Here is a 27,421-nt window from a genome sequence, read left to right on the forward strand (position 1 = left end):
AACCAATAAATTCAGGGCTGGAGAGATGACTCCGTGGTTAAGAGCATTAGCAACTCTTCCAGAGTACCTAGGTTCAGTTCCCAGCTGCTCACAACCATCTGTAACTCCAGTCCCAGGAACTCCAGCGCCCTCTACTGGCCTCTGTGGGCACTGCATGCACACAGTGCCCAGACACACATGCAGGCAAAACATCCACAGACATAAAATGAATAATGGTAATAAAAAAATAAACCAATAAAATCCTGTCAGGTAGAGGGCCCAAGACTGTTCTTTTTGTTCAACTTACGTGAAGGGGAAGAGAAAATACCTTCTTCTTTCCTGTACTCAAGAAAGCCATCCAAACACTTGACCATAGCACCCTGAAAAATTGAGCACGCATGTTTTCTAAATTCATGGTCTAGCCATGACTGTCTACGGGCTAGGCTATAAGGAGCTGAGACACAGCATGTTTGGCTGGGTATGATTTTTCTTTCAATTAGTTCCATACCCAGCAGGGGCGCTAAAACAGTGAGATTCTATATCTAACACCAGTGGTTAGGCCCCATGGTCCCACTACTACCTTGGATACCTAATTCTGGAGCTATGGATGCTACTTAGTGGACGGAAGGCTTGAGCAGACGTGCTGATGCTCTGAGTTCACCTCAGCACCACAAAACAGAAGAGAAGTTAGTGCTAAGGAACACGACCTGGACCTTGCCAAGTATCTCACTGTGATGGTCTGCACATGCTCGGCCCAGGGAATGGCACTATTAGAAGGTGTGGTCCTCTTGGAGTAGGTGTGTCACTGTGGGTGTGGGCTATAAGACCCTCATCCTAGCTGCCTGGAAGCCAGTACTCTGCTAGCAGCCTGCAGATGAAGATGTAGAGCTCTCAGCTCCTCCTGCACCATGCCTGCCTGGATGCTGCCATGCTCCCACCTTGATGATAATGGACTGAACCTCTGAACCTGTAAGCCAACCCCAGTTAAATGTCGTCTTTTATAAGAGTTGCCTTGGTCATGGAGTCTGTTCACAGTAGTAAAAACCCTAACTAAGACACTCACTGTTTCTCAAAGGGATCTTTAAGGGTTGGGGATAACTCAGTGGTTGAGTATTGACCTAACAGGTCTATAACCCTTTTTGATACCGAGTGTAACACACATACAAATACACACACACACACCATGCAACAAGCATGAAATGAGATGATTAAAAAAAAAATAAAATGAAGATAATCCTACTGACTTAGGAGTCAATGATTTACAGTTGTAAGGACTGAGTTCAATCAAGATTTAAACGATCCAGACCCTTGCTTACAGCTCGCCAGTCTCTGTTCCACGTCTGCTCAGTTCTCAGTCTTAAGTACCTTAGGAGATAGATTTTACATATATGTAAATATATCGAGTGGCACTTTCCCAGAAGTGGCCAATATACTAATTTAACCAAAACGACATCCTGTGTTGCAATTAAGCTTTGCTAGAACAGCAGGGCCTGTCCATTCGAACGGTTAAACAACCTGCTAAGCAAAGAAACTCACAGAAGACAGTGGCAGCCCTGTTAAACAGCTGTCTCGGGCCTCCTAAAGAAAGACACACATCGGCGAGGACAGTAGGGTTTGTGATTCTTAATGGCCTTGCCGTTTCTGGGACAGTGGTGCTCATGGTACAATATTTCCCAGAAGGAGATGCTCTGGGAGGGGCAGTACCAGCTGTGATAGACTCTCACTACCCACTCTCCTCATCTGTCCATCTGTGGGGGGCGGGGGGGGGGATATTGTGCCTGGGCTTCAAAAGCTGGCCAGCATCTAACGGAGGCAACCCCATTCCAAGGGGGCGTGCCTCCTCTGTCATACTTGAACGACAAAGGACAGGGGTGGGCGAGTCAGACCCCACCGCTGGGACAGGCTGCCACAGAAGAGGCCCTGGGATTGAAACCTCTTTTAAAATGAGAAGTGTAGCTTTTATGTTTAACAAAACAAAACAAACAAACAGGATGGGGGAGGGGACAGAAGAAAGCATGGCCAAGTCAGCATTCCTCGAATGGTTTCTACACACTAGGTCACATAATTCACACGATTCCCCTCTGACATAAATACCATTTCAGTCCCATTTTACAGCCAGGGAGTGGAAAGAGTTCCTTAAGGTAACTCAGAGGCAAGCAGTGGTACATAGAAACGTGTTTGCCGCAAGCGGTGGCGGCGCAACACCTCTCATCCCAGCACTTGAGGCAGAGGCAAGGTGAGTTTGAGGCCAACCTGATCTACAGAGTGAGTTTCAGGACAGCCAAGGCTACAGACGGAGAGAAACCCTGTCTCGAAAACCACAGGGAGGAGGGGGGAGAGAAGAAAAAAAAAGAAAAAGAAAGAAAAAAAGGGGAAACGTGTTCATGTCTACGGGGGCAAAGCCAAGCCGGGCTAAAGCCTAGCAGGGCTCACTTTGTGCACAACTTCGTTAGCTTAGGCACCGAGAGCAGAGAAAAATGCCGGGAGGTTATAGACACAGTCCTATGTCAGAAGGACCCCTAAGCCCCACACATCTCTGAAGCTACTGGAGTGAGAACAGAGAGCTGGGCGAGAGCCGGAAGCTCATGTTGGACCTGGCTTCAAATCCCTGCCCCTCCAATCCCTATGGTCTCTGCAGCTTGGAGTTCCCGGGGTTCAGGGACGTCTTACTAAATGACCCAGCTCCTCCACTTCTGGATTGGAGACAGCAATTTCTATTTCACAGCCTTTTCTGAAGACAACAACACTTCAGGGGATCTCCCCAGCACTTTAGCATCTAAAGGTATTTCGATACTAAAGTTTATTTAACCTTCTCTGTTTTCCCACGGCTTCTCTGTCTTCTGGGTGGCAAGGCTGGCTAACACAATTCTTTGCCTCTTTTTTTCAAAGACTCTGCACTTAAACAGTGTGCATCTTTCCAGAAGTCTCCACTTCCTTTGGGGACTGGCCGCTGTGGCATCGGAGCTGGCTAAATGGTCCATGACTTAAGATCACTTTTTCTTCTTTGGACTCTCTTCCTTACCTCTAATTTAAGCTCCCTTTGTCCCCTCACCTTCTGTCAGTGTTAAACCAGGCGAACAGTTTCAATAGTCCTTTCCAACTACTAAAGTCTTAGGTCAGTGGGTGGCTCCCAACATGCTTTTCTTCAGGAAATGGAGCAGAGAACCGTGTGATCCCACGTTCCCTCTTCTAGACCAGGGCCCAAAGGATCATAGCTGGTCCAGGCCCAATAGGAGGAGGTGACTCCAGCAGGCCTGGGCAAGGTACTACCCCAAGGATGGGCGTCACTGTCTCGCCACCATCTCTCCATCCTGTTTCCCACATCAAGGCTATCTCACACCTCCAATAGATATTAAAGCCTTCTTAAGAATTTTAATATTTCTGGCCAGGCATGGTGGTGCACGCCTTTAATCCCAGCACTCGGGAGGCAGAGGCAGGCGGATTTCTGAGTTCGAGGCCAGCCTGGTCTACAAAGTGAGTTCCAGGACAGCCAGGGCTATACAGAGAAACCCTGACTCAAAAAACAAAAAACAAAAAAAAACAAAAAAAAACAACAAAAAAAAGAATTTTAATTCTTTACGGGTGTTGTGGTGCAACCAAGGCCAGCCTGGTTTACAAAGCAGGTTCCAGGACAGCCAAGGCTGTTACACAGAGAAACCTTATCTCAAAATAACTAAAACAAAAGCAAAACAAATTTTAATTTTTCATGTGTTTTATATATCTATTTATGGCTAGGGATGGCAGTGCACACTTTTGATCTCAGCGCTCGAGAGGGAGAGGCAGAAGTATCTCTTTATTTGAGGCCAGCCTGGGCTACAGAGTGAGTTCCAGGACAGCCTGGGCTACACAGAGAAACCCTGTTTGTTTGTTTTGTTGTTGTTGTTGTTTGTTTTGTTTTGTTTTAAGACAGGGTTTCTCTGTGTAGCCCAGGCTGTCCTGGAACTCACTTTGTAGACCAGGCTGGCCTCAAACTCAGAAATCCACCTGCCTCTGCCTCCCAAGTGCTGGAATTAAAGGCATGCGCCACCACCACCTGGCCTGAGAAACCCTGTTTTAAAACAAACAAACAAGGGCTAGAGAGATGGCTCAGTGGTTAAGAGCACTGACCACTCTTCTAGAGGTCCTGAGCTCAGTGCCCAGCCACCACATGGTGGCTCACAACCATCTGCAGTGGGGTCTGATGCCCTCTTCTGGTGTGTCAAAAGAGAGCAATGGTGAATAAGATTAAAAAAAAAAAAAAACTTAAAAAAAAAACAAGCAAAACAAAAAGAACAAAAACAAAATAAAAAGGTATACAAGGATGGGATTCAAGACACAGCTCAGGGATTAAGAGTGCTGCCTTCTCTTCCAGAGGACCTGAGTTCAATTCCCAGTACCCATGTTAGGTGACACACAACTGCCTGTAACTCTAGCTCAAGGGGATCTGACATCTTTTTCTGGCCTCTGTGCAGATACACACACACACACACAAGTAAAAATAAATCTTTTAAAAAAGAATGCAGAAAGTTTTGGCTTGAAAAATACACGTGATATCAATGTAAATACAACTTATATAACCAATTGTATGGCTACATTTCAGGCTGTTATAAGTAAGCCACCCAGTGGCAAAGGGAAGCCCCCACACATGGTTTCCCATAGACATTTCCATTCTTCTTACTGTTCCTTTAAGGTTTCCTTGGACTCACAAGCCACAGTAGAACATATTCACTCAACTGAACAGGATCCTTATCTGACCAAGGCTGAATTCCACACCCTTTCCATCCGAATATGCTTTGCAAAACCACAGGGATAAACTAACTAATTAATTTTTTGAAACAGGATTTCACTGTGAGGTTCCAGTTAACCCGGAACTCATTATGTAAAAGGTCTTGAACTCACAGCTGGGACTAAGGGTGTGTGTGTCACCATGCCCGGATAACATACCTTTAATCTAAATGGAATTAGAAATGAAAACAGAAGCCTAAGGCGACATTGATAACTGACTCAGCAGCAAACAGGGGTGACACATTAGTAAACCTCGAGAGTCTCTATAAATAGAAATGTACTATGGTCACAATGAAGACCATGGACATTTCTTGTATTTTCATTAAATCGACCGGACAGTGTCGTACGGATGATTACGAACTTTTTGAAAAAGTTACCGACTTAAAACTAATACAGTTGCCAGGTGAGGTGACTCACACCTTTAATCCTGGCACTCAAGAATCAGAGGCAGGTGGATCTCTGTGAGTTCAAGAGCCTGGTCTACAGAGTGAGTTCCAGAACAGCCAGGGCTACATAGAGAGACCACTTCTCAATAGAAAACAAAACAAATGAACAAACAATAAGTAAACAATATAAAATTAAAACAATTTATTCTAAACCTAACATACTAAATATAATAATATAAATATCTGAAAATATTAGCTCACTGATGTAATTGTAGAAGTAAAATTTCCCCTCAGAGCCGCCTGGAAAAATGAACACAAATCTACCCTGCTTTATTTCCTCAGGAAAAAAAAAATAAGGTTAGCTTTATGACTAATAATAAAAACACAAACAGTACTTTTAAAAAGCTGGAATGTTCTTTTCATCAGATAATCCCCAGCATAATGAACCAGAGCCCCGCTGGGCAGCTCCACCAAAGTAGATCCTGGAGCTGAATGAAGGCTTTAAAGAACACGGAAGTGGAGATTTTTAAAAAAAGAGGAAAAAAAAAAAAAAAGCAGGGGGACCAGGGATGTAGTCCGTGATAAAAGCACAAGCTTAGCCACCCGGGATTTGATCTTCCACAAAGACTCAAAAGTAAACAAACAACAGCGCGTTCATTTCTAAGTCTGAAACCAGCCTTTGGAGAAAGCAGCTAAATTAAATAGATTTATTTACTCTTTAAAATGCAAAGCATCTGGGAAAATAACCGTGTTGTATATTGAAATTTCATGCAAAGCTGCTAAAAAATAAATAGGGAAAACGTGGGTTCAGCAGTTAAGAGTGGGTACAGAGAACCTGAGTGAGTTTGATTACTAGCACCCACTTTGGGGGGGGGGGGCTCACAACTATCTGTCACTCTAGTTCCAGGGAGATTTGACACCTCTAGCCTCAGAGGTGCCAGGACTCAGGTGCACAGACCCACACACATATACATAATTAAAATTTAAAAAAATAAGAAAAATGTTTAGAAATAGTGATAACTGGAGACAAACAATATGGGATCGGTTTAAAAAACCAAAAAAAAAAAGTGTGAGAATATTTTAGTGCAGAAGTCATTTTTATAATTGAGTAGGGGACGAGTTAGAAACTGTAGAGAATACACCCAGTTTTATAGAGACCAGCTTTCCAGTTTTTCACTTTGGGAAATTTCAGGTCACTGCCACAAATCGCGTTCTCCCCAGTCAAAAGGAAAGTAGGAATGTGTGCCATGTTGCTGGAGGGATGGCTCAGAGGTTCGGAGCACTGACTGCTCTCCCAGAGGACCCGGGTTTGATTCTAAGCACCCACATGAAGGCTCACAACCATCTATAACTCTAAATTCTAGGGGATCTTCTCTTCCTCTTCAGACCCCCATGGCCCCGCATGCCCACCGTACACAATCGTCCTGTCAAGCAGATCACCCATACACAAAAGAGCGAGGGCCACCCTCGAGAGGTTGTACTGCGACTAGCTATAGGAAGCGGGTCGCACCACCCAGAGCAATCTCAATACATGCTAGCTCCAGCTCTTACACGCACAGATGTGCGAAAACCAGGAAGGTATAATGGTTATGTGATTGCTACGGTGAAAACAGATTTCTTCTGCCCATTTTCCTACATACTTCTTCACATTACGAGAGTCACACACAATGGTAATCCTGATAGAGCTCCACCTTAGCTCTTTGTTAATAGGAAATAAATCTTTGTTGAGGTAAACACACCGTTCATATCTCATTTCAATGAATCTTTTTTACATTATTTAAACTAGTCAAGAGTCTTTACTAGGTAAAGCAAGATGTCCTCCTAGCCTCACAGGAACGTAGGAGCTCCAACGGAAGAACCATCGGACAGACAGCCACTAATCGGACAGACGGCCACTAGAGAGGTAGCCCAGTCATGGCTTGCCTCCTCACGGGTCCCAGCCCTCTTGCTCTTGGACCCCATAATACTTGGATTTACTTCTACTGGACTGTAAGTCACAAGGGCAGCGACAGCATCTCCTTTACCTCAGCATTGTTATACAATAGTGGCTTAATAAATGTTCAGCAAATATGTGAGTTGAACGACTACCTGATACTCATAGTTCATGACTTGATTCCACCAGAAGATAAAGGAAAGCTATGCTATCTTTAGTCTAGAATTCTTAGGAATTGTTGGTGGCGGGGGGCGGGGGCCAGGAAGCAGGGCATGGTAGTGCATATCTGCAGTCCCAGCATTGGGGAAACTGAGGCAGGAGGATCTCAAGTTCAAGTAGCCCTACACAGGAAGATTGACCTTCCTGGCTCTCTCTTCCCTCCCTCTCTTTTCCTCAAAATATAGCCTCAACATATCACTTTTTAAAAAAAGGCCATAATCTGTATTTCATTGTTTTAGCAAACAAAAGATAACTTCTCTTTCTCTGTATATTTTGTTTAAAGTTGCACGGACGCCGGGTGTGGTGGCGCACGCCTTTAATCCCAGCACTCGGGAAGCAGAGGCAGGTGGATTTCTGAGTTTGAGGCCAGCCTGGTCTACAAAGTGAGTTCCAGGACAGCCAGGGCTACACAGAGAAGCACTGTCTCGAAAAACAAAACAAAACAAAACAACAACAAAAAAATTGCACGGACAGGAGAGCTAACGCAGGACTTGGTTATTACCTTGGGTCCCCTACATCCCCACAGCCACTGCCTGCTCTCCACACTACCACCGCTGTAGATATGAGACCACGTGCTTCTGGTCCTTCCTAATACCTCCTAGGACTTTCACCAAGCTCTGGGAAAAAGAAACTCGGGGTGAACAACCTAGAGGTGTTGCTGAGTTTTTCTAAAGGTTCAGAAGTCAACCAGTTTGACTTACAAATGAAACGAACAGTAAATTAAATATTAACTTGCTTTTAAAAAACAACTCCTTTACTTAGGAGATCGCTATGAAACACGACTCTATCAGTGGACCAAGGAATATGGTCTATAAAAACAAAAACAAAAATGAACTTTGCTTGCTTCTAGGAAAGGAGAGGAGAGGAGAGGAGAGGAGAGGAGAGGAGAGGAGAGGAGAGGAGAGGAGAGGAGAGGAGAGGAGAGGAGAGGAAGAAATGGTAAAGAGTTCGCTACAAATACCTTCTGCAGAGTCCAGGCCTCTCATTCTCTGTGTGTCCAGCTGCTTTGATGTCTCTTAAACATTTAGTAGCTCCCAGGACAGAGGGTGGGGACAAAACCTTCTTAGGTATCCACCTGCAACGTTTAACTTCCTGGAAACCTCCCTTCCCACTCTAAGGGAGTAGACAACAATATTTCACGTGCTAACCTGGGCCCGCCAGATCTGTCAGAAGGAAGCTGGCATTTACCTAAGCCAACTGGAACTTGCTATTATTTACAGGTCAAGAGTTAAAATTTATTGAAGTTTGCTTTGATGAAAGAGGTTTACGTTCAGACTTTTGTACTTTCCAGCCTTAATTACTAACCTCATTAATCCTTACTTAATCGTTGCTATTGTCTAAGGTAGTCCTAATGCCATTTTTACCTGTTCGGGATGGTTAACATAACCGAGGTGAAACCAAAGAACTGAACAGTTAAAGGATTCAAAGTTCACGCGAACACACTGACAAAAAGAGTTGAGCCTCTTCAGTATTTCAAACACATGTCAAAATAATTTAAGGTCATTTTAGAAATAAGCAAGTCTTGGAAATAGAGGAACGGCGGATTAATAAAAGATTACAGGATATAGCATTTGAACTATTTGCTTCTGAGACAGAACGATCACCGGACCCACAGATTGTGACGGGGTAAGGTCCACTCCCACCTCTCTGTGCTGACAAATCGAATCTCCCTTCCTTAAGGGGCGCGGGTCTGAACGCCAAAGGTCCTGTTGGGCAGCCTGGAGCTGGTCTTGTGCACAGCTTGTCAGCGTGTGGCAGCCTCTCCTCCACCACTCGAACTTCAACCCTGACCCCCCAGAGCGGCACTGCACAATCTACGGTTTAACCTGTGCCATTTCAACACCATCACCAAGTATCCGAAAATGGGTCGCAAATGAATGAGCAGCAGGCTGGGAGGAGAGACAGCCACCAGCTGACCCCCAGCAGATGAAAACTGAGCAAGGATGCCCGGGGCGGGGCGGCCTGTGGGGAGGCGGTGGCGACCAGAGCCACGTCCCCCACTGGAGCCACGTCCCCGCGCGCTCCGCAGGACGCGCAGCCCGCAGCCCATCCTCCTCCCGGCCCGGCGCTCACCGCTCGCAGCCGGTGCTCGCACGCCGGGGGCGCTCGCTGGGCGCAGAGGACCCGGGGGACCGGGCCCGAGAGCTGCAAACTTTGCGCGGGTCTCGCCCGCATAGGTAGCCGCTCCGCCCCAGGCCGCAGTCCGGGCGCCGCAGCGGGCCGGGCTCCGGGCGGCTCCGGCGGCGCCGAGGGCGGGGTCTCCGGCCGGCGGAGCCCGGGGCAGCGCGCAGCTCTGTTTACCGCGGGCCCGCCCTCCTCCCCAGCCCGCGCCCTGACATCATTCATTCTCGCACTCTCGCCAGCCCTCTCCTGCTCCCAGCCGTGACTCACCCCGGGCCCGAGGCTCCCGCGGGCTCCCGCGACTCCCGGCGACCGAGTCTCTCCGGACGCCTAGCCGAGCTCGAAAAACCGGTGCGACTTCTTCGGGGAGGCGATCCCAGCTGGCCGACCGACCCTCCCTCCCCTCTGCGGCCCTACAAGATGCGGCGAAGGAGGGGCTTGGCAGGCAGCACGAGGTGGCTCCCGGCCGCAGGCTGAGCGCAGAGCCGGGCAGACCTCCCTGAACGCGGGCGGGGATCAATCTGGGAAAGTTCTCTAGGTGCCGCTCCCAGCAACTTTCAGGGGTGGGGCAGGGAAGGGATAAGCCACCTCCGCACCTCCTCGGGTTTCGGAAACTGCTTCCTAATAACGACGTGTGCGGGCCAGGGGCACCCGCTGACTCAAGGGGTGGTGCCCCGCCTAGGTCGAGGGGGTAGGTTTCCAAACATCACAAGACCGCTTGGCGAGGTTAGTCACCACGGGCCTGGTGGCACCTCTAGGTGAGCTGGAAGGGTGCTTGTTCCCGGTTAGTGAGACTAATGATGCTACCCACCTTGTCATTTGCTCCGTTAGGTGAATTGCGTCCTGGCAAGGATGAGAAACCGGAACCAGAATGACTCTGAAAGAGTGACTCTCCACTTAAATGAACCTGTGCGTTTCTGTTGCCTTGGGGCACAAGTGTCCATATGTGTGTGTGCCCCCCAACCCCCATCCCCGGCCCCGGCTGATCTTACCAATTAGGTTGCAGGAAGGGTTGCTTCTGTCTAAAAATGGCCAAGGATCAGCATTTCTTTGGAGTCGTTTCCACACCTTGTAGCAGTTTTCAGTCAACCACGGTCGTTTTGGAGGGTGTCACTAGGCATCCAGGCAGCTGGCTAAACCTCCAATGAGTTTAATTGATAGAAATGCTTTTTATTGCATTGCCTACTTCCCTTCTGGTTTTAAGTTTGAACGTGTAGGATTGTACAGACTGTCCTATGGGAGTTAACATAATCCACAAAAACAACAATAAGCATTTCTGGTGTTTTGTGTGGGTATCATTTGTGTCAATAATCATTAAACCCAATGGCAGCAAAATAGAACTTTGGAGGGGAGGTGCCAAGGTGGCAGGTCACAGATGATGTCACAATCCAGAAGTTTAAGTTAACCTCTCCTGCAATTAACCACAGGTTAGACTTCATTGTGGGGAGCGCACTTGTTTTCAAGTTACAGAAAGGTAGGAACCCAGAAAAGAGCATCAACAAATAAATTTGTTTTCCTTGGGTTTATTTTTCCTTTGCAATGAGGAGTTCCTTTTTACTTTTACAAAACCTAGGCATTTTGCCCAGAAGGCAATAGAAATGGATTGGCTTGCTAGCATGCTGACCAAGTAAATAGAAATTTGAACTAACATTTTTTCCCCCCCAGACAACCACAGATGTAATTCAGAAGTTTAGTGTCTTGATCCGTGGGTGCAGAGAGGGTCAAGATTCTATGTAGGTGAATCTGGGTGAACAACCCACCTACCTCCTACTTCATAATTCAAATATTTTTACATTATGGAGATATATACCTAATATAAGTATACCTATATACTTAAACCTAAGTAAAGACCTGAGGAAAACGACGCTGTAGGATTTTTGAACTGTGTACATGGGTGAAGTTTTAAGAGCCCCAAAGCCCTCAGCCCTGGGTGTACCGTTGCAGGATATGATTGCTATAGATTCTACATAGACCTCTGTGCCGAAAACTGTTAAATGGAGAACTAGGAACATGTGGTCCTTTGTGCTTCAGTTGCCTATTCTGTCATGCCATTTACAGAAAAATAAAACTGGGAGTGCTGAAACACTCCCATAATTCTCGCTTTTGGGAGCCAGAGTCAGGAGCATCGGGAGTTCAAGACTGCTCTCCTCCATATAGGGACCTCAGGTCAATCTGAGCTACATAAGACCCTGCCTGACTCCAAAACTCTCAAACAAACAAAAGACAAACAGGTAAGAGCGAGTTTCTGAAGGAGCTCGGTGTAGTTTTTCTGTGATGTTCACTGACTTTTAAAACAGCAGATTCTGGGGTTGGAGAGAGTACTGGCTGCTCTTCCAGGGGAAGGGGTGGGTTTCAATTCCCAGCACTCATGGGGCAGCTTACAACTGTCTATCACTCTTGTCCCAAGGGATCCAATGCCCTCTTCTGGCTTCTATGGGCCCTGCATACACAGGATGCACGAAAACACCTATAGCATAAAAATAAAAATGTAAAAAGAAAGCAAATTATTTATCTAAATGCCCTTGTTTTAACAGTTTCTTTTCACTGAAAGAGGTTTCTTCTTTCTTTCTTTCTTTCTTTCTTTCTTTCTTTCTTTCTTTCTTTCTTTCTTTCTAACCTACTAAAGTTTACTAAATCCATGGTTCATCATCTTTTAAAATGCTGTTTGTTTGGGCTGAACAGATGGCTCAGCGGTTAAGAGCACTGGCTGCTTTTACAGAAGACCCAGGTTCAATTTCTAGCACCTGTATGGCGACTCAACAACCATCTGTGACTCCAGTTTAGGGGACCCGACACCCCTTTTCTGGCTTGCACAGGCACCAGGCAAAGCACCTACACACATAAATCTTTAAAGGATAAATGATGTTGGTGACCTTTCTAAAGGAGAGAACGGCGATGGAAATGAAGCTCAGTGACAATGTCCAGCTAGGTTGTGAGTTGGATCCCAACTAAGGAAGACAAATGACTACATTGGCTTCTCTGAAAGGGTGGTGGTAGGCCTGGGTGTGGTGCTACAGAGCTGTAATCTGAGCCCTGTGTGGGATTGTTAGGATCAAGCAGTCAGAGTCAGCCTGGGCTACATAGTGAGACCTATCTGGAGAGGGGTTGAGAAGAGAGGACAGCTCGTAGGTAAACAGGTTCCTGTCAGTTCCTTTTTGAAGCAAGAGCACACCGTAAATCAGCTCTTAACAAATATTTCTTTGGTTTGATAAAACAAACTGATTAACGCAGGGAAAAATAGTAGTTTTCTCCTCGTTTATTTAATCTTCTGCTTTCAACATACCCAGAGTCAGGTATTTAACCAGTGAAATTTTATCGAATTTCCACTTGGTGCCCATGGTTGTTTATCTAAGGATCGTCCTATGTACTTTCTCAGCATGTCTAAGCAATAGAAAAGGCAGTTTCTCTTTCCTCTCTCCCTCCCTCCTTCCTCCCTCCCTCCCTTCCTTCCTCCCTCCCTTCCTTCCTCCCTCCCTCCTTTCTTTCTTTCCTTACCTTTCTTCTCTCTCTCTCTCTCTCTCTTTCTCATTATTTGGGAATGTTTATCAAATTGTCTTTTGTAACTTACCTAATGCCCCCTATTCTGCCTGGCATATAATTGTTAAAGAGATAAAGTAATGAGGAACCACAAGGAACAAAGGAGAAGAGAATTCTGCTATGGAACATTACATAACCAGCGGGGGTGGGGAGGAATAATATAGGTCTACCTTATGCATTCTTCTGAGGGGGATAAACAGTGAGGACACCTTAGAAAGCAGTCTCAGGTTCAAACAAAACAAAACAAAAACAAAAACTAAAGGGCTGTGGGGATAGCTCAGTGAACAAAGGTGCTTGCTGCTCATCCTGATAACCGGAGGTCATATCCTGAGATCCACATCGTGGAAGTAGAGAGTTGTCCTCTGACCGCCACATGTTCCCTGTGGCCAGTTCCACAAAGGAACCTTTGGTGGAGCGGTGCCTTAAGGGAGGAGGAGGAGGAGGAGGAGCAGACCATAAAAATGAAAGCAGAGAGGGAGACTGCTGGGGAGTAAAAGGTTTAGGCAGGGAGAGGAGTGTGGGGATGGGAGCTGGATAAGGAGGTCAAGAGAAGCATAACACAAATAAAGGCTGTGTGGAAAAGCCCCACGGAAATCTGTTGTCTTGTAACTCAATTAAAAAGCATAGTGTTTTTTTTTTTTTCAGGGGAGGGGGTTAAATAATCAGAAGGGAGATACTCTGAGTGGTTGGGTAATGCTGCCCCCAGAAGCTGAGAGTTACTTAAAAACAAAAAAGATCTCACTAGCAGGAGAGACACCTTCATATGATTTGATACTCAGGGAGGCTCCAGAGGCCCCCAAGACAGCATAGGCTCTTGCCAAGAACTAGGTGACAAGGCTCTATAGCTAAAGATACTACACACCTCAGTTGCAAATAGAGTAATCACTCTAGAATGAAATGAACCCTTCCTCCCTGGTGGGATGTTTTACGGTGCCAGAAGGGACTGTGCAGGCTGCAGGAGGAAAAGGGGCATCATTGGTCTGACTTAGCTGTGAACCCTGGGCACATCAAAACTAACCTGCCAGGCGAGGTGTGTAATGGTGGCACGGCTACCATGGGGTAACCAAATGCTCTCTGATTGGGTTTGAGACCCTCAGGAGGGAACCGGTGCTTGGTATGTTAAACCCATCAAAACCACATATCATTAGACCTAAGGGGGAACTCACTGTTTTGTTGCATTGAGTTTACACAGTGTTAACTGACTTCTAAATATCTGCGTTTATACCTTTAAACAAATGATTCCCTCAGCCTTAACCCTGGAAGCATTTCTTGGCAATGAACCGTGGCGAATACAGAGACTCATGGCTGCTCACAAAACACAGCGCAGGGGGAAGACGACACCCAGAGCACCACCCACAGTCATGCCAGGCACGGTGCAGGCCAGGGAAGACACTCAGAACCTTGCCTGCATCCATGCCATGTGACTCTGGAAGGTGGTGGAGACACCACCACCACCACCACCACCACCACCCTTGCCTGATACCCTGTCATGCTGAGCAGGTGGGTGAAGGACACCCAGAGACCCATCTGCCAACAGGCCACTAGGTGCAGGTAGAGGACAACCAGAGGCCCTCTAGTCACATGGCCTTCCCACAGCAGGAGCCACTGCAATGTGCAAGTATGGTGTGTACAGATAGGACAGAGAGAGAAGAGGAACAGTTTGAGCATTATGAAGAAAGATGGAACTGGAGAGGCAAGGGTGGAGAGGAATACCCTGTTGTAAATAGGCTGCCCCACCATCTGAGGTCGCTGTGACATGTCATGCTGCCTCTGAGGGCCATGTCTGGGTCCATGGCCATTCAGCAGGAGGGGTCTGTGTCGATGTTAATTAATGGCTCATATTATCAACAAAGAGTACACAGATGTCCTTGGTCTGGGCCACCACCTGTAACCACACTGATGTCTAAGGGCTGTGGAGAGCTGGCTTTGCCCTTCACTAGCTGAGGAACTCTGGAGAGCTGACCCTCCCTCTCACCGGCTACAACACTCAGGGAGAGTGGACTCTCTGCACCTTGCCTGGATAGCACAGTATAAGCTGGTCCTGGTGGCATGAGAGTAAAAGAGATGACTCTGCCTATTGCTGGGTGAACTGGCCAGGATAGTGCTGAAGAGCTCACCCTCTGGCGTGGTGGTGTGGGTGCTGGAGAGCTGGTGGGCTGACCAACTCAGCTACCAAGTCAGACCCAGATCCAGAGCTTTGAATTGATCCAACCCCAAACCTCCTTCATCTGTGACCTGCTAGTCACTGCTAGCATGTGACAGGGCTGGTCCTGCAGACCCAAAGCTGCAGGACCTCCATGACACAGGGCAACAACAGGATATCTCGGAGGAATCCCAGTGAGGATCCAGTATTGATAGTGTAGTAGAAGCCCGAGGCTTCGAACCAGACTAATGGTTCATTGCAATGAACATTTGCAAGTCAAGATGTGTGGACAGAAGGACAATGTATTAAGGTATAAGGTACATTGTGGGACACACAGTGACATATGACAGCTTCCACGATGAGATGTTCTCTATGCTCTGTTTTTTTAATTTTTTTTAATATTTATTTATTCTCGTTTGGGAGGGAGGTTGCAAGGGCAGATTGGAAGGGAGGGGGAGTTGAGTGGGAATGGGGTGCATAATGTGAAACTCACAAAGAGTCAATAAAAAGTTAAAAATTAAAAAAAGCTCAAGAGAGGCAATACTAAAGGAGCCTGCTTCTACTTGTAAAGCGCAAAGCAAAGCAAAGCAAAACAAAACAAAACAAAAACAGCTAGGAGGTAAAGTACCCCCCCTCAGCATTTTTGTTTTTAAATAGGACTCACATGTTCAGGGCAATCCACGGAGCAAACACCTACTATTGGTTGAATGCTTATTTAAGCAGGGGACGGCAGGGAGTCATGGAGCCTGGTCTAGCTGCCTTGAGAGTCACACTTCATGAGATTTTTTTCAGGTTAGAGCCAGTGGCTCCTGGGGCACAATGTACCTTCCAGTTCCTGAGATACAGAACCACTCACTCAGGCAGTGGAGCATTCAGGCCACATCTGTGTGTCTCCACGTTCCTTAAAAGGCAGTGAAGCATATAGAGATCTGACAGGACAATTGGCCTTAGCCATTAAGCTTGTGTGCCCTGTGTAGCTTGGAAATGCTAACGAACCCTGGCAACTACCATTGTATTTTTTTCTCTCAACCCCCGTGATATTTTGTTTCCGATAAGGGTATAAAGAGTCCGATTGCTGGCAATAAACTTGTCACAGCGGTGACCCCCTCCAACCGGTGCCTGGTTAAGACTCATTTCTCACAAGCCATATCAAGTAACCTTGGCCTGGTAAGTACAAGGGACTTACCAGATTGCCCCATTTGTAATCACCTTCAGTCTTTTTCAGTAACTTTTACGGAGTCAAGAGAACATTGAGGGAAAGCGGTAGTGTCACCAGAGATGTCCCTTAGAGAGGTGGCACAGCTAGAATATAAAGCCAAACCTTTTGTCTCCAGTATTTATACTTCCAGGTGCTGCTCCCTAAACTATACCTACTACTCTGTTATAGCTCTTTAAAAACAAACAAACAAACAAACACAACCCAATGTTTCTTATAGTTTTAAAATTAGGGGCCAGCTAGATGGCTCGGTGGTTAAAGGTGCTTGCTGCCAAGCCTAACTATCTACTTGAGTTCCATCCTCAGGGCCAACATGATGGGCGGAGAGAACCAACTCCAGAAGTTGTCCTTTGATGTCTATAAGTGCACTGTGTTGCTCATGCACAAACACACACACACACACACACACACACACACACACACACACACACACAGAGAGAGAGAGAGAGAGAGAGAGAGAGAGAGAGAGAGAGAGAGAGAAAGAGTAAATAAATGTGATTAAATAAATAAATTGGGGAGGGGGCTGAGTTCAGTTCCCAGCAACTACATGGTGGCTCACAACCATCTGCAGTATGGTCTGATAACCTCTTCTGGTGTGTGTCTGAAGAGAGCAATGGTGTACTCATATACATGAAATAAATAAATAAATAAATAAATAAATAAATAAATAAATCATTACAAAAATGAATTATGTAAAATCATTAAAAACATCAGATGGCTCTGAGCCCTGTTCCGACTCAATCCTAGCAGTGACTATTTGGGTCGGAGCTCAGAATGAACAGGACAGGAAGACGTGTCTCTGTGTTTTGTACTGTATGCTTTCTTCAACACGGAACCAACCTGTGTCTGTCAGTAGAGTCAGCTGACTGAGCAATCAAAAGAAAAACTCAGAACGCCACCTAAGAGTGCAACTGAAGACTCGGAGAAGACTTACAACCTCAGACACCTCCCATTTCAAGTTCAATCTGTGTATCATCCGCCTGTCCTTGAGATCTGATCGCATTAGCAGCCTGTTGGTGAGCTAAAATGTGTGTGCTTTCCTTACATGGTATCCAATCTCCCTAAACCTGTTAGTTTAGTTCTTCATTTGAGAATACACAATTGTTTTGCATTCTTTTATACATTTAAAAACAAAAAGGCTTGCTTTTTATAGTTAGTACCTGCTGCACTGCAAATAAAACGGTTACATATTAAATAAATGTATTTTTGGGTTTTCAGAAAAGAAGCAAAAAGGCGGTGCACTACCTTCCATTGGCATTCGCACGCTGTTGTCTCTTCTTGGCTGGAGAGGACAGGAAGGGCAGAATGAGAGTCTCACAGCTTTGCCTCAGTCCCTGTACAAGGTGGCAGCGTCCGATTGACAGAGCCATGAAGACAGCAAGGAACACAAATGGGTTTGCAAGGAAATGGACAGAAAATGTCGATCAATCAGATGTAGGGATGGAGCCAGCAGGACTCCTCTTTTTGTCTGAGTAATTAGAAGAGATTGGCGCAAGGCAGAGGATGTTGGAGTAGCAGAAGGCTGTGAGGTGGGGGCAGATGATGTGTTTGACATGTGACGTATGTAAGTGGAGATGTCACACGAGAGATTGACATTTTTCGGGCATGAGGTAAGAGAGGCCCACGGCAGAGGAGGCTAAATACATATCCACAGAGAGACGAAAACCGGAAGCTGTGTCAGGTAACCGGGGAAAAGCCTCGTTCTGAGGAAGACGCTCCTGAGGGAATGAGTAGAATCAAGAGAGACAAACAAAGATGCTCCTCAGATTTGGTGACATCGAGGTCTTGGCTGAGCTGTAGTTGGGGGTAGAGTCCTGATTCAGTGTTCAGGCTCCTGAGGGCTGATCAGTAAGGAATGCAAACACATTCCTAAGATAAATTTATACAATTTGGGCTGACGTAAAATGAGGCGTGACTGCTAATGACCACTGGGCTTTGGGAATGACAAAAATGTTCTGAATTTGATGGACAGGGGCTCAGTTGGGAGAACACTTGCCTGGTCACATTCATAAGGCCCTGGGTTTGATTCCCAGGGTTTCCATGGCAGTAAAGAGAAGCCATGACCAAAGCCACTCTGGCTTAGGTTCAGTTCATTATCATTGTGGCAGGAAGCATGGCAGTGTCCAGGCAGGCATGGCGCTGGAGGAGCTGAGAGTTCTCCATCTTGTTCTGAAGGCAAACAGAAGACTATCTTCCACATAGCTAGGATGAGGGTCTCAAAGCCCACCCTCACAGTGACACACTTCCTCCAACAAGGCCACACCTCCTAATAGTGCCACTCCCTGGGACAAACATATTCAAACCACCATACTCCAGTATTCACAGCACATGGGAGCAGGAGGATTAGGAGTTCATGGTCGTCTTTGATACATACCACAGCAAGTTCAAGGGCAGTGTAAGCTCCCGTGAGACCCTGCCTCCAAAAACAAAACCAAGCCCCTCCCCCCAAAAATGCTGAAGAGAATGAGTGAGAAAGGAAGGTGAGGTGAGCAATAATGGGGACACCACCAACAGCTGGGGAGTAATGGCAACATAAAAGGTGGGATTCGGAAGCATGAATATTGTGCTTGCTTTATCACGGCTATGGGCTGAATTGTGCCCCCCCCAATACATCAGAATGTAACCACGCACCTGTTCCTTGACTCCGTATAGCCCGTAAGAACCCATTAGTGTCTAAAAATATAAGTGGAAAGTAGATTTAATACACCCACCTAGTAAAATTGACAGCTTCACGGCTCAGTTCCCTGCACAGTGCTGGAGGGTGGCCATTATAATCTCATGACTATCTGGGAGCCGAGGCAGGCTGCTGCTCCCTGACATCAGAGACAAGGATTGCATCACACGTTGCTGGCTCAGGAAAGGATCCAAACTGAAGAAGTAGGTTTTCTAAGTCATGTGTACTGATTTTGAGCTACTGTAAAGTCAAGAAAAAGTGAGCAGGACCCTGAAGGAAGGAGACCATCTGTAATCTCCTTTCAAGAGAAGATTAAATGGCAATGAGGCCTTTAGGTTGGGTGGCTCCTAACTGTCTGGTGGCATTTTTTATAGGCAGAAGAAATGGGAACATACAGAGCTAATGGGGATGGGTGTACATGGAAGGAAGACAGACCAGAAGAGGATGTATCCATAAGAGGAATGCTCACACGTACAGGAGAGAAGCTGCAGGAGAAATCGGTTACCCTCAGTGTTGGATGTCTAGTGACCAATGCTTAGCTGGACTTTGGCTTGTGCCCAACTTTGGTTGATTAAGCCACTCCACCTGTGTGGTTTTACCTTAACACCCACGTCCCGGTTGCTTTTCCTGTTTCTGTACTATAATATTCTGACAAAACCAATTAAAAGGAGAAAGGGCTTAATCTAGATCACAGATCAAAGGTATAAGTATATGGGAAAGCTTATGATCATGAGACAGGATCTTGGAGGACACACCAGAAAAATGTCCTCCCTAGGGAGCGATGGGTAGGGTAGTTGGTTGTTGGCCAGGGGAAATTGGTTATAACAGTATGGAAATACTGGGCCAGGGAGGTATGGGAGAAGCATGAGGGCTGGCTAGTGTCGGGTCCACTTGACATAAGCTAGAATCATCTGAAGGAGGAAACCTCGGTTGAGAAAATGCCTCCATAAAATCCAGCTGTAGGACACTTTAATTAGTAATTTATCGATGGAGAGGGCCCAGCCCAGTGTGGGTGGTGCCATCCCTGGGCTGGTGGTCTTGGGTTCTATAAGAAAGCAGGCTGAGTAAGCCATGGAGAGCAAGCAGGTAAGCAGCGCCCCTCTATGGTCTGTGCATCCAGGTTCCTGCGCTGTTTGAGTTCCTAACCTGACCACCTTCTACGACGAACAGCTTTATGGAAGTGTAAGCCGAATGAATAAAAGCATTCCTCGCCGACTTGCTTTTTGGTCATGAGTTTTCATCGCAGCAGTAGTTGCCCTAACTAAAACAGTACCCATGGCAATTCCTCCACTAGAAGAACTCTATAAGGTTTTAGCCTGAGATAATGTCTGCCACTGTTTTTGACTATGTAAACGAGGCAAATTATATGATGCCAAGTAAATATTAACCATGATTTCCATGAAGGATAATGCCATCTTGAAAGGGACTTTCCAAAGTCTCCCCTAAAGACTGAAGGTCACCCCACCACTCACTGTTGATTGTGTTCTCTGTTTGACAGTCGCTCATACAAACTCTAGGATGGAAAAGTCATAAACCAGCTGAGTAATTATATTCTGGTTTTTAAGAGAATTATTTTTCAAGGTATTTGTGTGCTCTTGCACGTGTGTATGGTGCAGATTTGTAGAGAGGACAATGGACCAACTCCAGGTTTCATCCTCAGGGAGGTTGTACAGCCCCTTTCAAGGTAGGGTCACTCCTTGGCCTGGAGCTGTACTAGACTAGGTGGCCAGTGAGCCCAAAGGAATCCCCCTGTCTCCTCTTCCCCAGTGCTGGGGTTACAAGTGTCCATCACCATGCCTGGCTTTTCAAATGTGGATTCTGGGAATCATACTCATGTCTCAAGGCTCGCAAGGCAAGCAAATTACTGACTGGGCAATCCCCGCAGCTCATGTTTCTATGGGTATTCTGTTACGAGTTGTAAGTCTGTCAGGAGAAGGCCAGTCACCTTTCAGAGTGGAGTCTCTAGCTATAAAACTAAAGTCAGCCTTCAGATTCTGGTGTGCACCCCAGGAAAGCAAACCCCTGGAGGACACATGGGGACAGCCTTCCAGGATTCACCTCCTTGCATCAGATTCTTTTCTAGTTGTTCCCCTAGCTTTGTTCCAACTAGAAACTCACACATGCTGTCCTCCATGAAGCTTCCTAACCCACCACTGATGACTCACCGTGCATCAGCTCATCTTTCCTCGGGGGACTTGAGATGCAAATTAAAGCATATTTTAAAAACATTAATGTGTAAAGAAGGATGGGATGACTGGAAGACACTAACTTACGAAGACCCGAGTTTCCAGCTGGTAGCCGAAGTGGAAAAAGCCTAAGGAGAACTGTGCCGAGCTGGCTTGCCCATGCACACTTGTTCTGTAAGAAAGGGGTGGTCATAATTACACGGTGCTGCGCTTTCTATAAAAGAGCACCCAGGCAGTGGCCTCAAGCATGGAAGAAATCCCCCATCAATTATCTTTACAACTTCCTAGTACTGTAGTTAAACATGGTCGGGGATAAAGAACCGATGAAGGATGACTAATGAAGGTTAAAGCTTTGACTTCTCCATGGCCTCTTCAGCAGCCTTAGTCTGAGCTGTGCTCTCAGACAGTGGCCATTACAGTATAGATCATAAATAGGATCTATAAATTCAGCATGAAACAACACCTTGCATTCAGACTAATGGTGTTGCTGAAAAGGATCCAGAGCCTCTCTTAGGCCGTTCACTCATTTATCATAGCTGAACTTGTCTCCTTGAATTAAGCTTCCCTGGCTCCCTAGTTTGCATTTGGTATTGAGTATCAAGTGATTATAGATTTGGAAGAAAGTAATTGCTTATCATTGTTTTAAAAATATTTTCTAGACTCTTAAAATTAAATGTTTTTTTATTTAATATCTCAACACTATTGTACTGGCTGGTTTTGTGTGTCAACTTGACACAGGCTGGATTTATCACAGAGAAAGGAGCTTCAGTTGGGGAAAATGCCTTCATGAGATCCGGCTACAAGGCATTTTCTCAATTAGTGATCAAGGGGGAAAGGCCCCTTGTGGGTGGTGCCATCCCTGGGCTGGTAGTCTTGGGTTCTATAAGAGAGCAGGCTGAGCAAGCCAGGGGAAGCAAGCCAGTAAGTAGCATCCCTCCATGGCCTCTGCATTGGCTCCTGCTTCCTGACCTGCTTGAGTTCCAGTCCTGACTTCCTTGGTGATGAACAGCAGTATGGAAGTGTAAGCCGAATAAATCCTTACCTCCCCAACTGCTTCTTGGTCATGATGTTTGTGCAGGAATACAAATCCTAACTAAGACAACTATACTATACCCACTCATACAATTCCAGGCTCATCCTGCTTTTACCGTTTCTAAAAAATTGTGTGTGTGTGATATGCATTTGTTTGATGTATGATATGTATAAAGTATATGCATGTGATATCTGCATATGATGTATATTCATGTATGATATGTATAAAGTATATGTGCTTATGAAATATGTAAGTGCACATTCATGTGTGAATACATGCATGTGTGTGAGTGTTGTGACACGAGTGTGGAGGTCAGAAGACAACACTGAGTATCTGTGTTTACTGTCTGCCTTGTTTGCCACTGGATACTGTACACTGGGATGCATGGAACATAATCGTCCAAGGAGTCTCCTCTTTCTACCTCCCACTGTCTACAGGAGCACCAGCAGATGCACTGATGCTTACCTACGTGGACTTATGGGGATTCAAACTCAGGCCCTCCAGCTCACAACGCATGTTCTTCATCCTTTATTGCTGGCCCTTTCATACCTGAGGAAATGGTGACTGACTTGCCCATGTATTAGATGTCTGGAGAGCTTTCGAGTCCCACTGTCTAAGCTCCACTCTGAACTGATCAAGTTAGACTCTCGAGGTGAGTCCCTGACACAGTGATTTCTCAGAAGCTCTCCAAATGGTTCCAGCGGGTAGCCGAAGGGTGAGAACAACGGCTCAACAACAGTGTCTGACAGAAAGTAGGGACTCAAGAACCTTACTTCGCTTAATGATGGAATGGAATTCAGGTTGCACCACAGAAGCCCTGAAGCTAGGAAAGACTGGAGTTTATGCATATGAAGTGTGGGTTAGGGAGATTGCTAGCAGGGAGAGATTTATAAGATCATTAGTTTAGAATGGGCACAGTGGTTATAAGATTGAATCCAGTCATGGTCAAAGGACCTTATTGAGTACTGCAAGGGACTAGAAATGGTATGGCAGTTAAAGAGACAAAACTACAGTGTTGGGAGGTGGCAGAAATGGACTGTCGAAGTTGTCTGGGGTGGGCCTTGTTCACGCCTTCAGAAGGGACATTCTAGGCTAAGCAGGTTCTGGCCCACACTTTCTCCTGATCCTTTTATGACTCTATATCCACATTCCTCAAGAAAAGCCTGTTGTCTTCTATGCCTGAGGTTACCATTGTTTCCCAGAACAAAGAAACTCACACTTCTGGGTGCTGTGGACCACACCTGTGCTCCCAGCTAAATGGCAGGATCAGGCATGAGGATCATTCTTTCAAGGTAGGCAACCTAATGAGACCCCTTCTTTAAAAAAAAATCACTCAACATATACTAAAGTCTTATTGTGAATTATTCATTGAAAGAGAGTATGATGGGGTTGGAGCTCTGAAAGCTGAGAGCAGAGAAAGCAAAGATAGTCAACTAAAGGCCTACGCTCTCCTTTGTAGTTTTGCTTGAGGCTATTTACCTAGGGTTTCTACTGAGGAAAAAAAAAGATCCATAAAACTACCCCACTATACAGGTCCTGTAATGTTCCAGGAGGAAAACAGTTATGGAAAATGGCTGTGACGTTGATTCTTTATATGAATAAAGCTTCTACTTATTTCTTATTTAACTTATCACATGCCACATTGTAAAACTCTGATGGTGAGTGAGGTAAGAGTGTGGGACCCCAGGAAAAGAGGGAGTTTCTACCCTGCCCCCTCCCTAACATCACAGTTGTTTCTCATGAATTACCTTAAGATAGCTGCTGAAGGTCGTGTGATCCAATGGTGAAGGAGTTTGTAACTTGTGATTTATGAAGACGCGGTTGTACTTCCTGCAGCAAGGTAAACATTAACCTTCTAGAAGGAACATTGCAGTCTTGATAATCTGCAGCATCGATGGGCACACAGAGTATCTGGGGCCATCGTGTAAACCCTTCAGTACAAGCCTAGAGCGGTCCTTGGTTAGGAATCGATCTATTTCTGAGAAACAGTCAGCATTCAGAGCAGGAAATCCTGGTGATTGCTCTCACGGTGCTGCTGCAGCAGCCCCAAGTCGGAGGAAGTTACAAGAGGACAAACTGAGCCTACATTGCAACAGGGGAGGGAAGGTGAACCACAGGCGTGGGCACAGAGCTCTGCCTGGGAAGAAAACACAGATGGGCTGGGAGTTGTGGGCCACATCTGCCATCCTAACTCGTGGGAAATGGAGGCATGGCGATCAAGACTAACCTTGAGTACGTGGCGAGTTCAAGCCTTGGGCTACATCACACCCTACCTCTAAAGGCAAAAGAGAACTGGAAGCTGAGTATTTTGATCAGATTGCAATATGAAAATTCTGTGTTTTAGACTACCTCCCAAGGTGTTCTCTCCATGTTTCTTAATCCAGTGTCCCTTGGGACACTGGTCCTGAGACCAGCTCCTTGCTCGTTACAAAGAACTCTGAGACCACACATTCCATTCCATGTCCTAGAAGAAAACCCATAAAGCATACAGTGTTGGAAGGGTTCTGAGGGGACTAGGGGTAGTGGAAGAGGAAGGTTTGTTTTGTTTTGTGACAAGCTCTTTTCATGTCTATGACCATGGAGTCTCTTCTAATGGAAGGTTTAACAGCGCGTTCCCTGGAATGCCACTTCTTAAGAGGCAGGATCTCACGGTGGGTAAGGACCTTCAGCTTTTCTTGTTCCTGTGTCATTCAGATGTCTTTATGCCCAATCGTTCTGCTTTATCAAAGAGTCCCAAGAGCAGGACACAGCAACTTTTCGTGGCAAGCAGAAGTCTTCACTTATTTATCACTGGGCTAATCAATTACCGCAGACCCTGCTCCCAGTAAAGCTTAGTCAACTGTCCAGACAGCAGTGGCATTTCAGCTTAACAGGTAAGATGGCAGTAACTTTGATCTAGCATGATCATGCGTGTGCCATCCAGTGTCAATTCCACGTGGCTCCCACAGGTGCTCCTCTGATTGCTTCTCTCAGATGAAGCATGGACATCATCACTACTTTGCTCTGAATCCATTCGGAAGTGATTTGGCTTTTGTTATCTGGGCTTTGGATGCTGAGTCTTGTGAGTTGAATGCCCGAGTACCATAGACTGGATCCCTGCAAGTTTCTTTGTAAGGGAAGGTATTACAGAGCAAAATGAGTGTTTATCTTGTGTGTTAGCTTCCTATGGGCTTAGTGCAACAGCAATTTATGGTATCACAGTTCTAGGAGTTAGATAGAAGCCTGGGGGTAAGCTGTTGCAGGACCCTGTTTGTCTGAAGCCTCCAGGGACTGGTTCTCCTCTGGCGCTTCCAGCCTCTAGTAGCCCCAAATAGCCTTTGGCTTGTGGCAGTATCACCTTGGTTGCTGCTTCTACTACTGCAGTTAATTCTCTCTGCCTCTGCACGTTGCCAGCCCTTTTACTCATGTCTGTCCCCGAGCCCAAATATCTTCATTGTGTAAAGATACCAGTCATATAGTATCAGGAACCATATAAACTCCTTTAAACCACATCACACTGTTTCCTTATATTCTCAAGTGTTGGGGGTTAGGACTTCAACATATCACTATGAGGAAAACATAGTCCAACTCATAGCATCCTGGAAACGAATCCTCTGAATTTAAGGGCAAGGGGACTAAAGACAAGCAATAGCTTCCCCTCAGCCAGCACATCATTTTTACTTTCTTGGGAGGAGACACAGAGGCCAAGAGTGGCCAGACAGACGATTTCTAGTGCTTTCTTTTCTCCAAGGGTTGGAATTTACAGATAACCCAAGCTCCCTCTTGAAGATGAGGAGGTAGAAATAGACTGCCCCATTCCCAAAACATCAAGCAGTGGTGGCTGTGGGGCCAATTAGCTCTTTGGAGATACTCGAGGTCCTGCCTTAAAATGTTGTCTCTCCTGGGTCCAAATGTGCACCTGTGTGCACTGATAAACCTGGTTACCTAGACGCCAGGAACTAGAGTGCTCCTTGGTGCACATGGGGCCACCTCCAATTGGCCATGCCCTTGGGAGCTGGTCGTTTCAGGCCTGAGCTTTGTTGTTGCCAAGTGTTCTCACTGGTCTTAGAAATAGCAGTTAGCAACTAACGTGCAATGTGTACTTAGATTTTCAATTAAGATTTGGGAGAGAAGAGTGAATGTCCAGTATTGGGGAAAATGGAGTTGTACTTGGAACAGGGGTCATTGTCTTAAACAGCAGTGGAGGAGGCTGGGCTCAGTTGGTAAGGTGCTTATCACACAAACATGGGACCTGCGCTCAGATCCCCAGAACCGATGGATAAAGCGGGACACAGAAACACACACTTGTAATCTCAGAGCTGGGGGCTTGCTGTTACAGCAGCCTCGCCTACTCGGTGAGAGACCAGGTATCAAAGGACGTGAATGGCATTCCTGAGGATAACACATGAGGTTGTCTTTTGGATTCCACATACACAATTACACACACACACACACACACAGACACACACACACACACTTAAAAACAACAATGGAGCCTGGAGTGTAGAGCACTGTCTCCTCTCGTAGAGGATCCAGGTTCAATTCCCAGCCCATATATGACCATCTATAACTCCAGTGAAGAAATCCCATGCCCTCTTCTGGCCTCCACAGACACCAGGCACGCCTGTGTTGCACAGACATTCATTCACTCAGGGAAAACATATACAATATATAGTATATGTGTAATATGTAATGTGTAATATATAATATATAAAACATATTATATATAATAAAATATGTTATAAAAATAAATAAAACATAAAAAACAATAAAAAGGAAAGAAGCATCGCTGAGCAGACCAAGCAAGCCCGACATCTTTGCTTATAGAGAAAAGCGAACAGTGGCTGAACGTTTACATGCCCTCAATCAACGAGAGCTTTGGGTTGGAGACTGTCTCTAGAGTATGCAGTTCTCAAACACAAGTAGAGAGAAGAGCCTCTGATGAAGGACCTTCATTTGAAAAGGAAACCAGAGACTGCCACTCGGGACATACATACACTGGCTTGGCGAATGAGCATCAGGCCAAGGCTTCACCAGGACAGAGAAATCTCGGCAAACTGTTGTAGGGGGCTGGCAAGCTCTGACCCGCAAATACAGCAGTGTCTGTGTGAAGCCTTAAGATCACAGTTGGCCGTTCCCTGACAGTTGTTAAGAAGAAAACATACAGTCTTAAAGATAAAGCAGGCTCCAGTAGTTCCTGGAACAATCGCTTGTTACCCAGGAACATTTTTTTCCCCCTATGACCTCTTGG

The 27,421-nt window shown here is 46.0% G+C and overlaps 1 protein-coding gene and 1 long non-coding RNA gene across 7 annotated transcripts in view; one reads left to right on the top strand and one right to left on the bottom strand.

Moving 5' to 3' along the window:
• Positions 1-10,708, bottom strand: part of Sgms2 (sphingomyelin synthase 2) — a 172,459-nt gene extending 161,751 nt beyond the window's left edge. The window contains exon 1 of one of the 5 annotated variants that reach the window (NM_001379583.1): positions 10,395-10,708. The gene's annotated coding sequence lies outside the window, so the exon portion shown is untranslated. Of the gene's footprint in view, positions 1-8,242; positions 8,308-8,924; positions 9,035-9,354; positions 9,496-9,672; positions 9,926-10,394 lie in introns of those variants that run through there. The other 4 variants (NM_001379584.1, NM_001379585.1, NM_001379586.1 and 1 more) reach the window with 4 other exon arrangements.
• Gm36753 lies at positions 9,781-18,443 on the top strand. Of its 2 annotated transcripts, none has more exons than XR_003954556.1 (5): positions 9,781-10,311; positions 10,830-14,439; positions 16,139-16,249; positions 17,152-17,326; positions 17,517-18,443. It is a non-coding gene; the product is annotated as a predicted gene, 36753 (long non-coding RNA). The 2 variants fall into 2 exon arrangements; XR_003954555.1 differs by having other exon boundaries at positions 9,781-9,940; positions 10,234-14,439.
• Positions 18,444-27,421: the final 8,978 nt, after the last annotated feature.

The sequence above is a fragment of the Mus musculus genome, chromosome 3, assembly GCF_000001635.26.
Source record: "Mus musculus strain C57BL/6J chromosome 3, GRCm38.p6 C57BL/6J".
Classification (NCBI taxonomy): domain Eukaryota; kingdom Metazoa; phylum Chordata; class Mammalia; order Rodentia; family Muridae; genus Mus; species Mus musculus.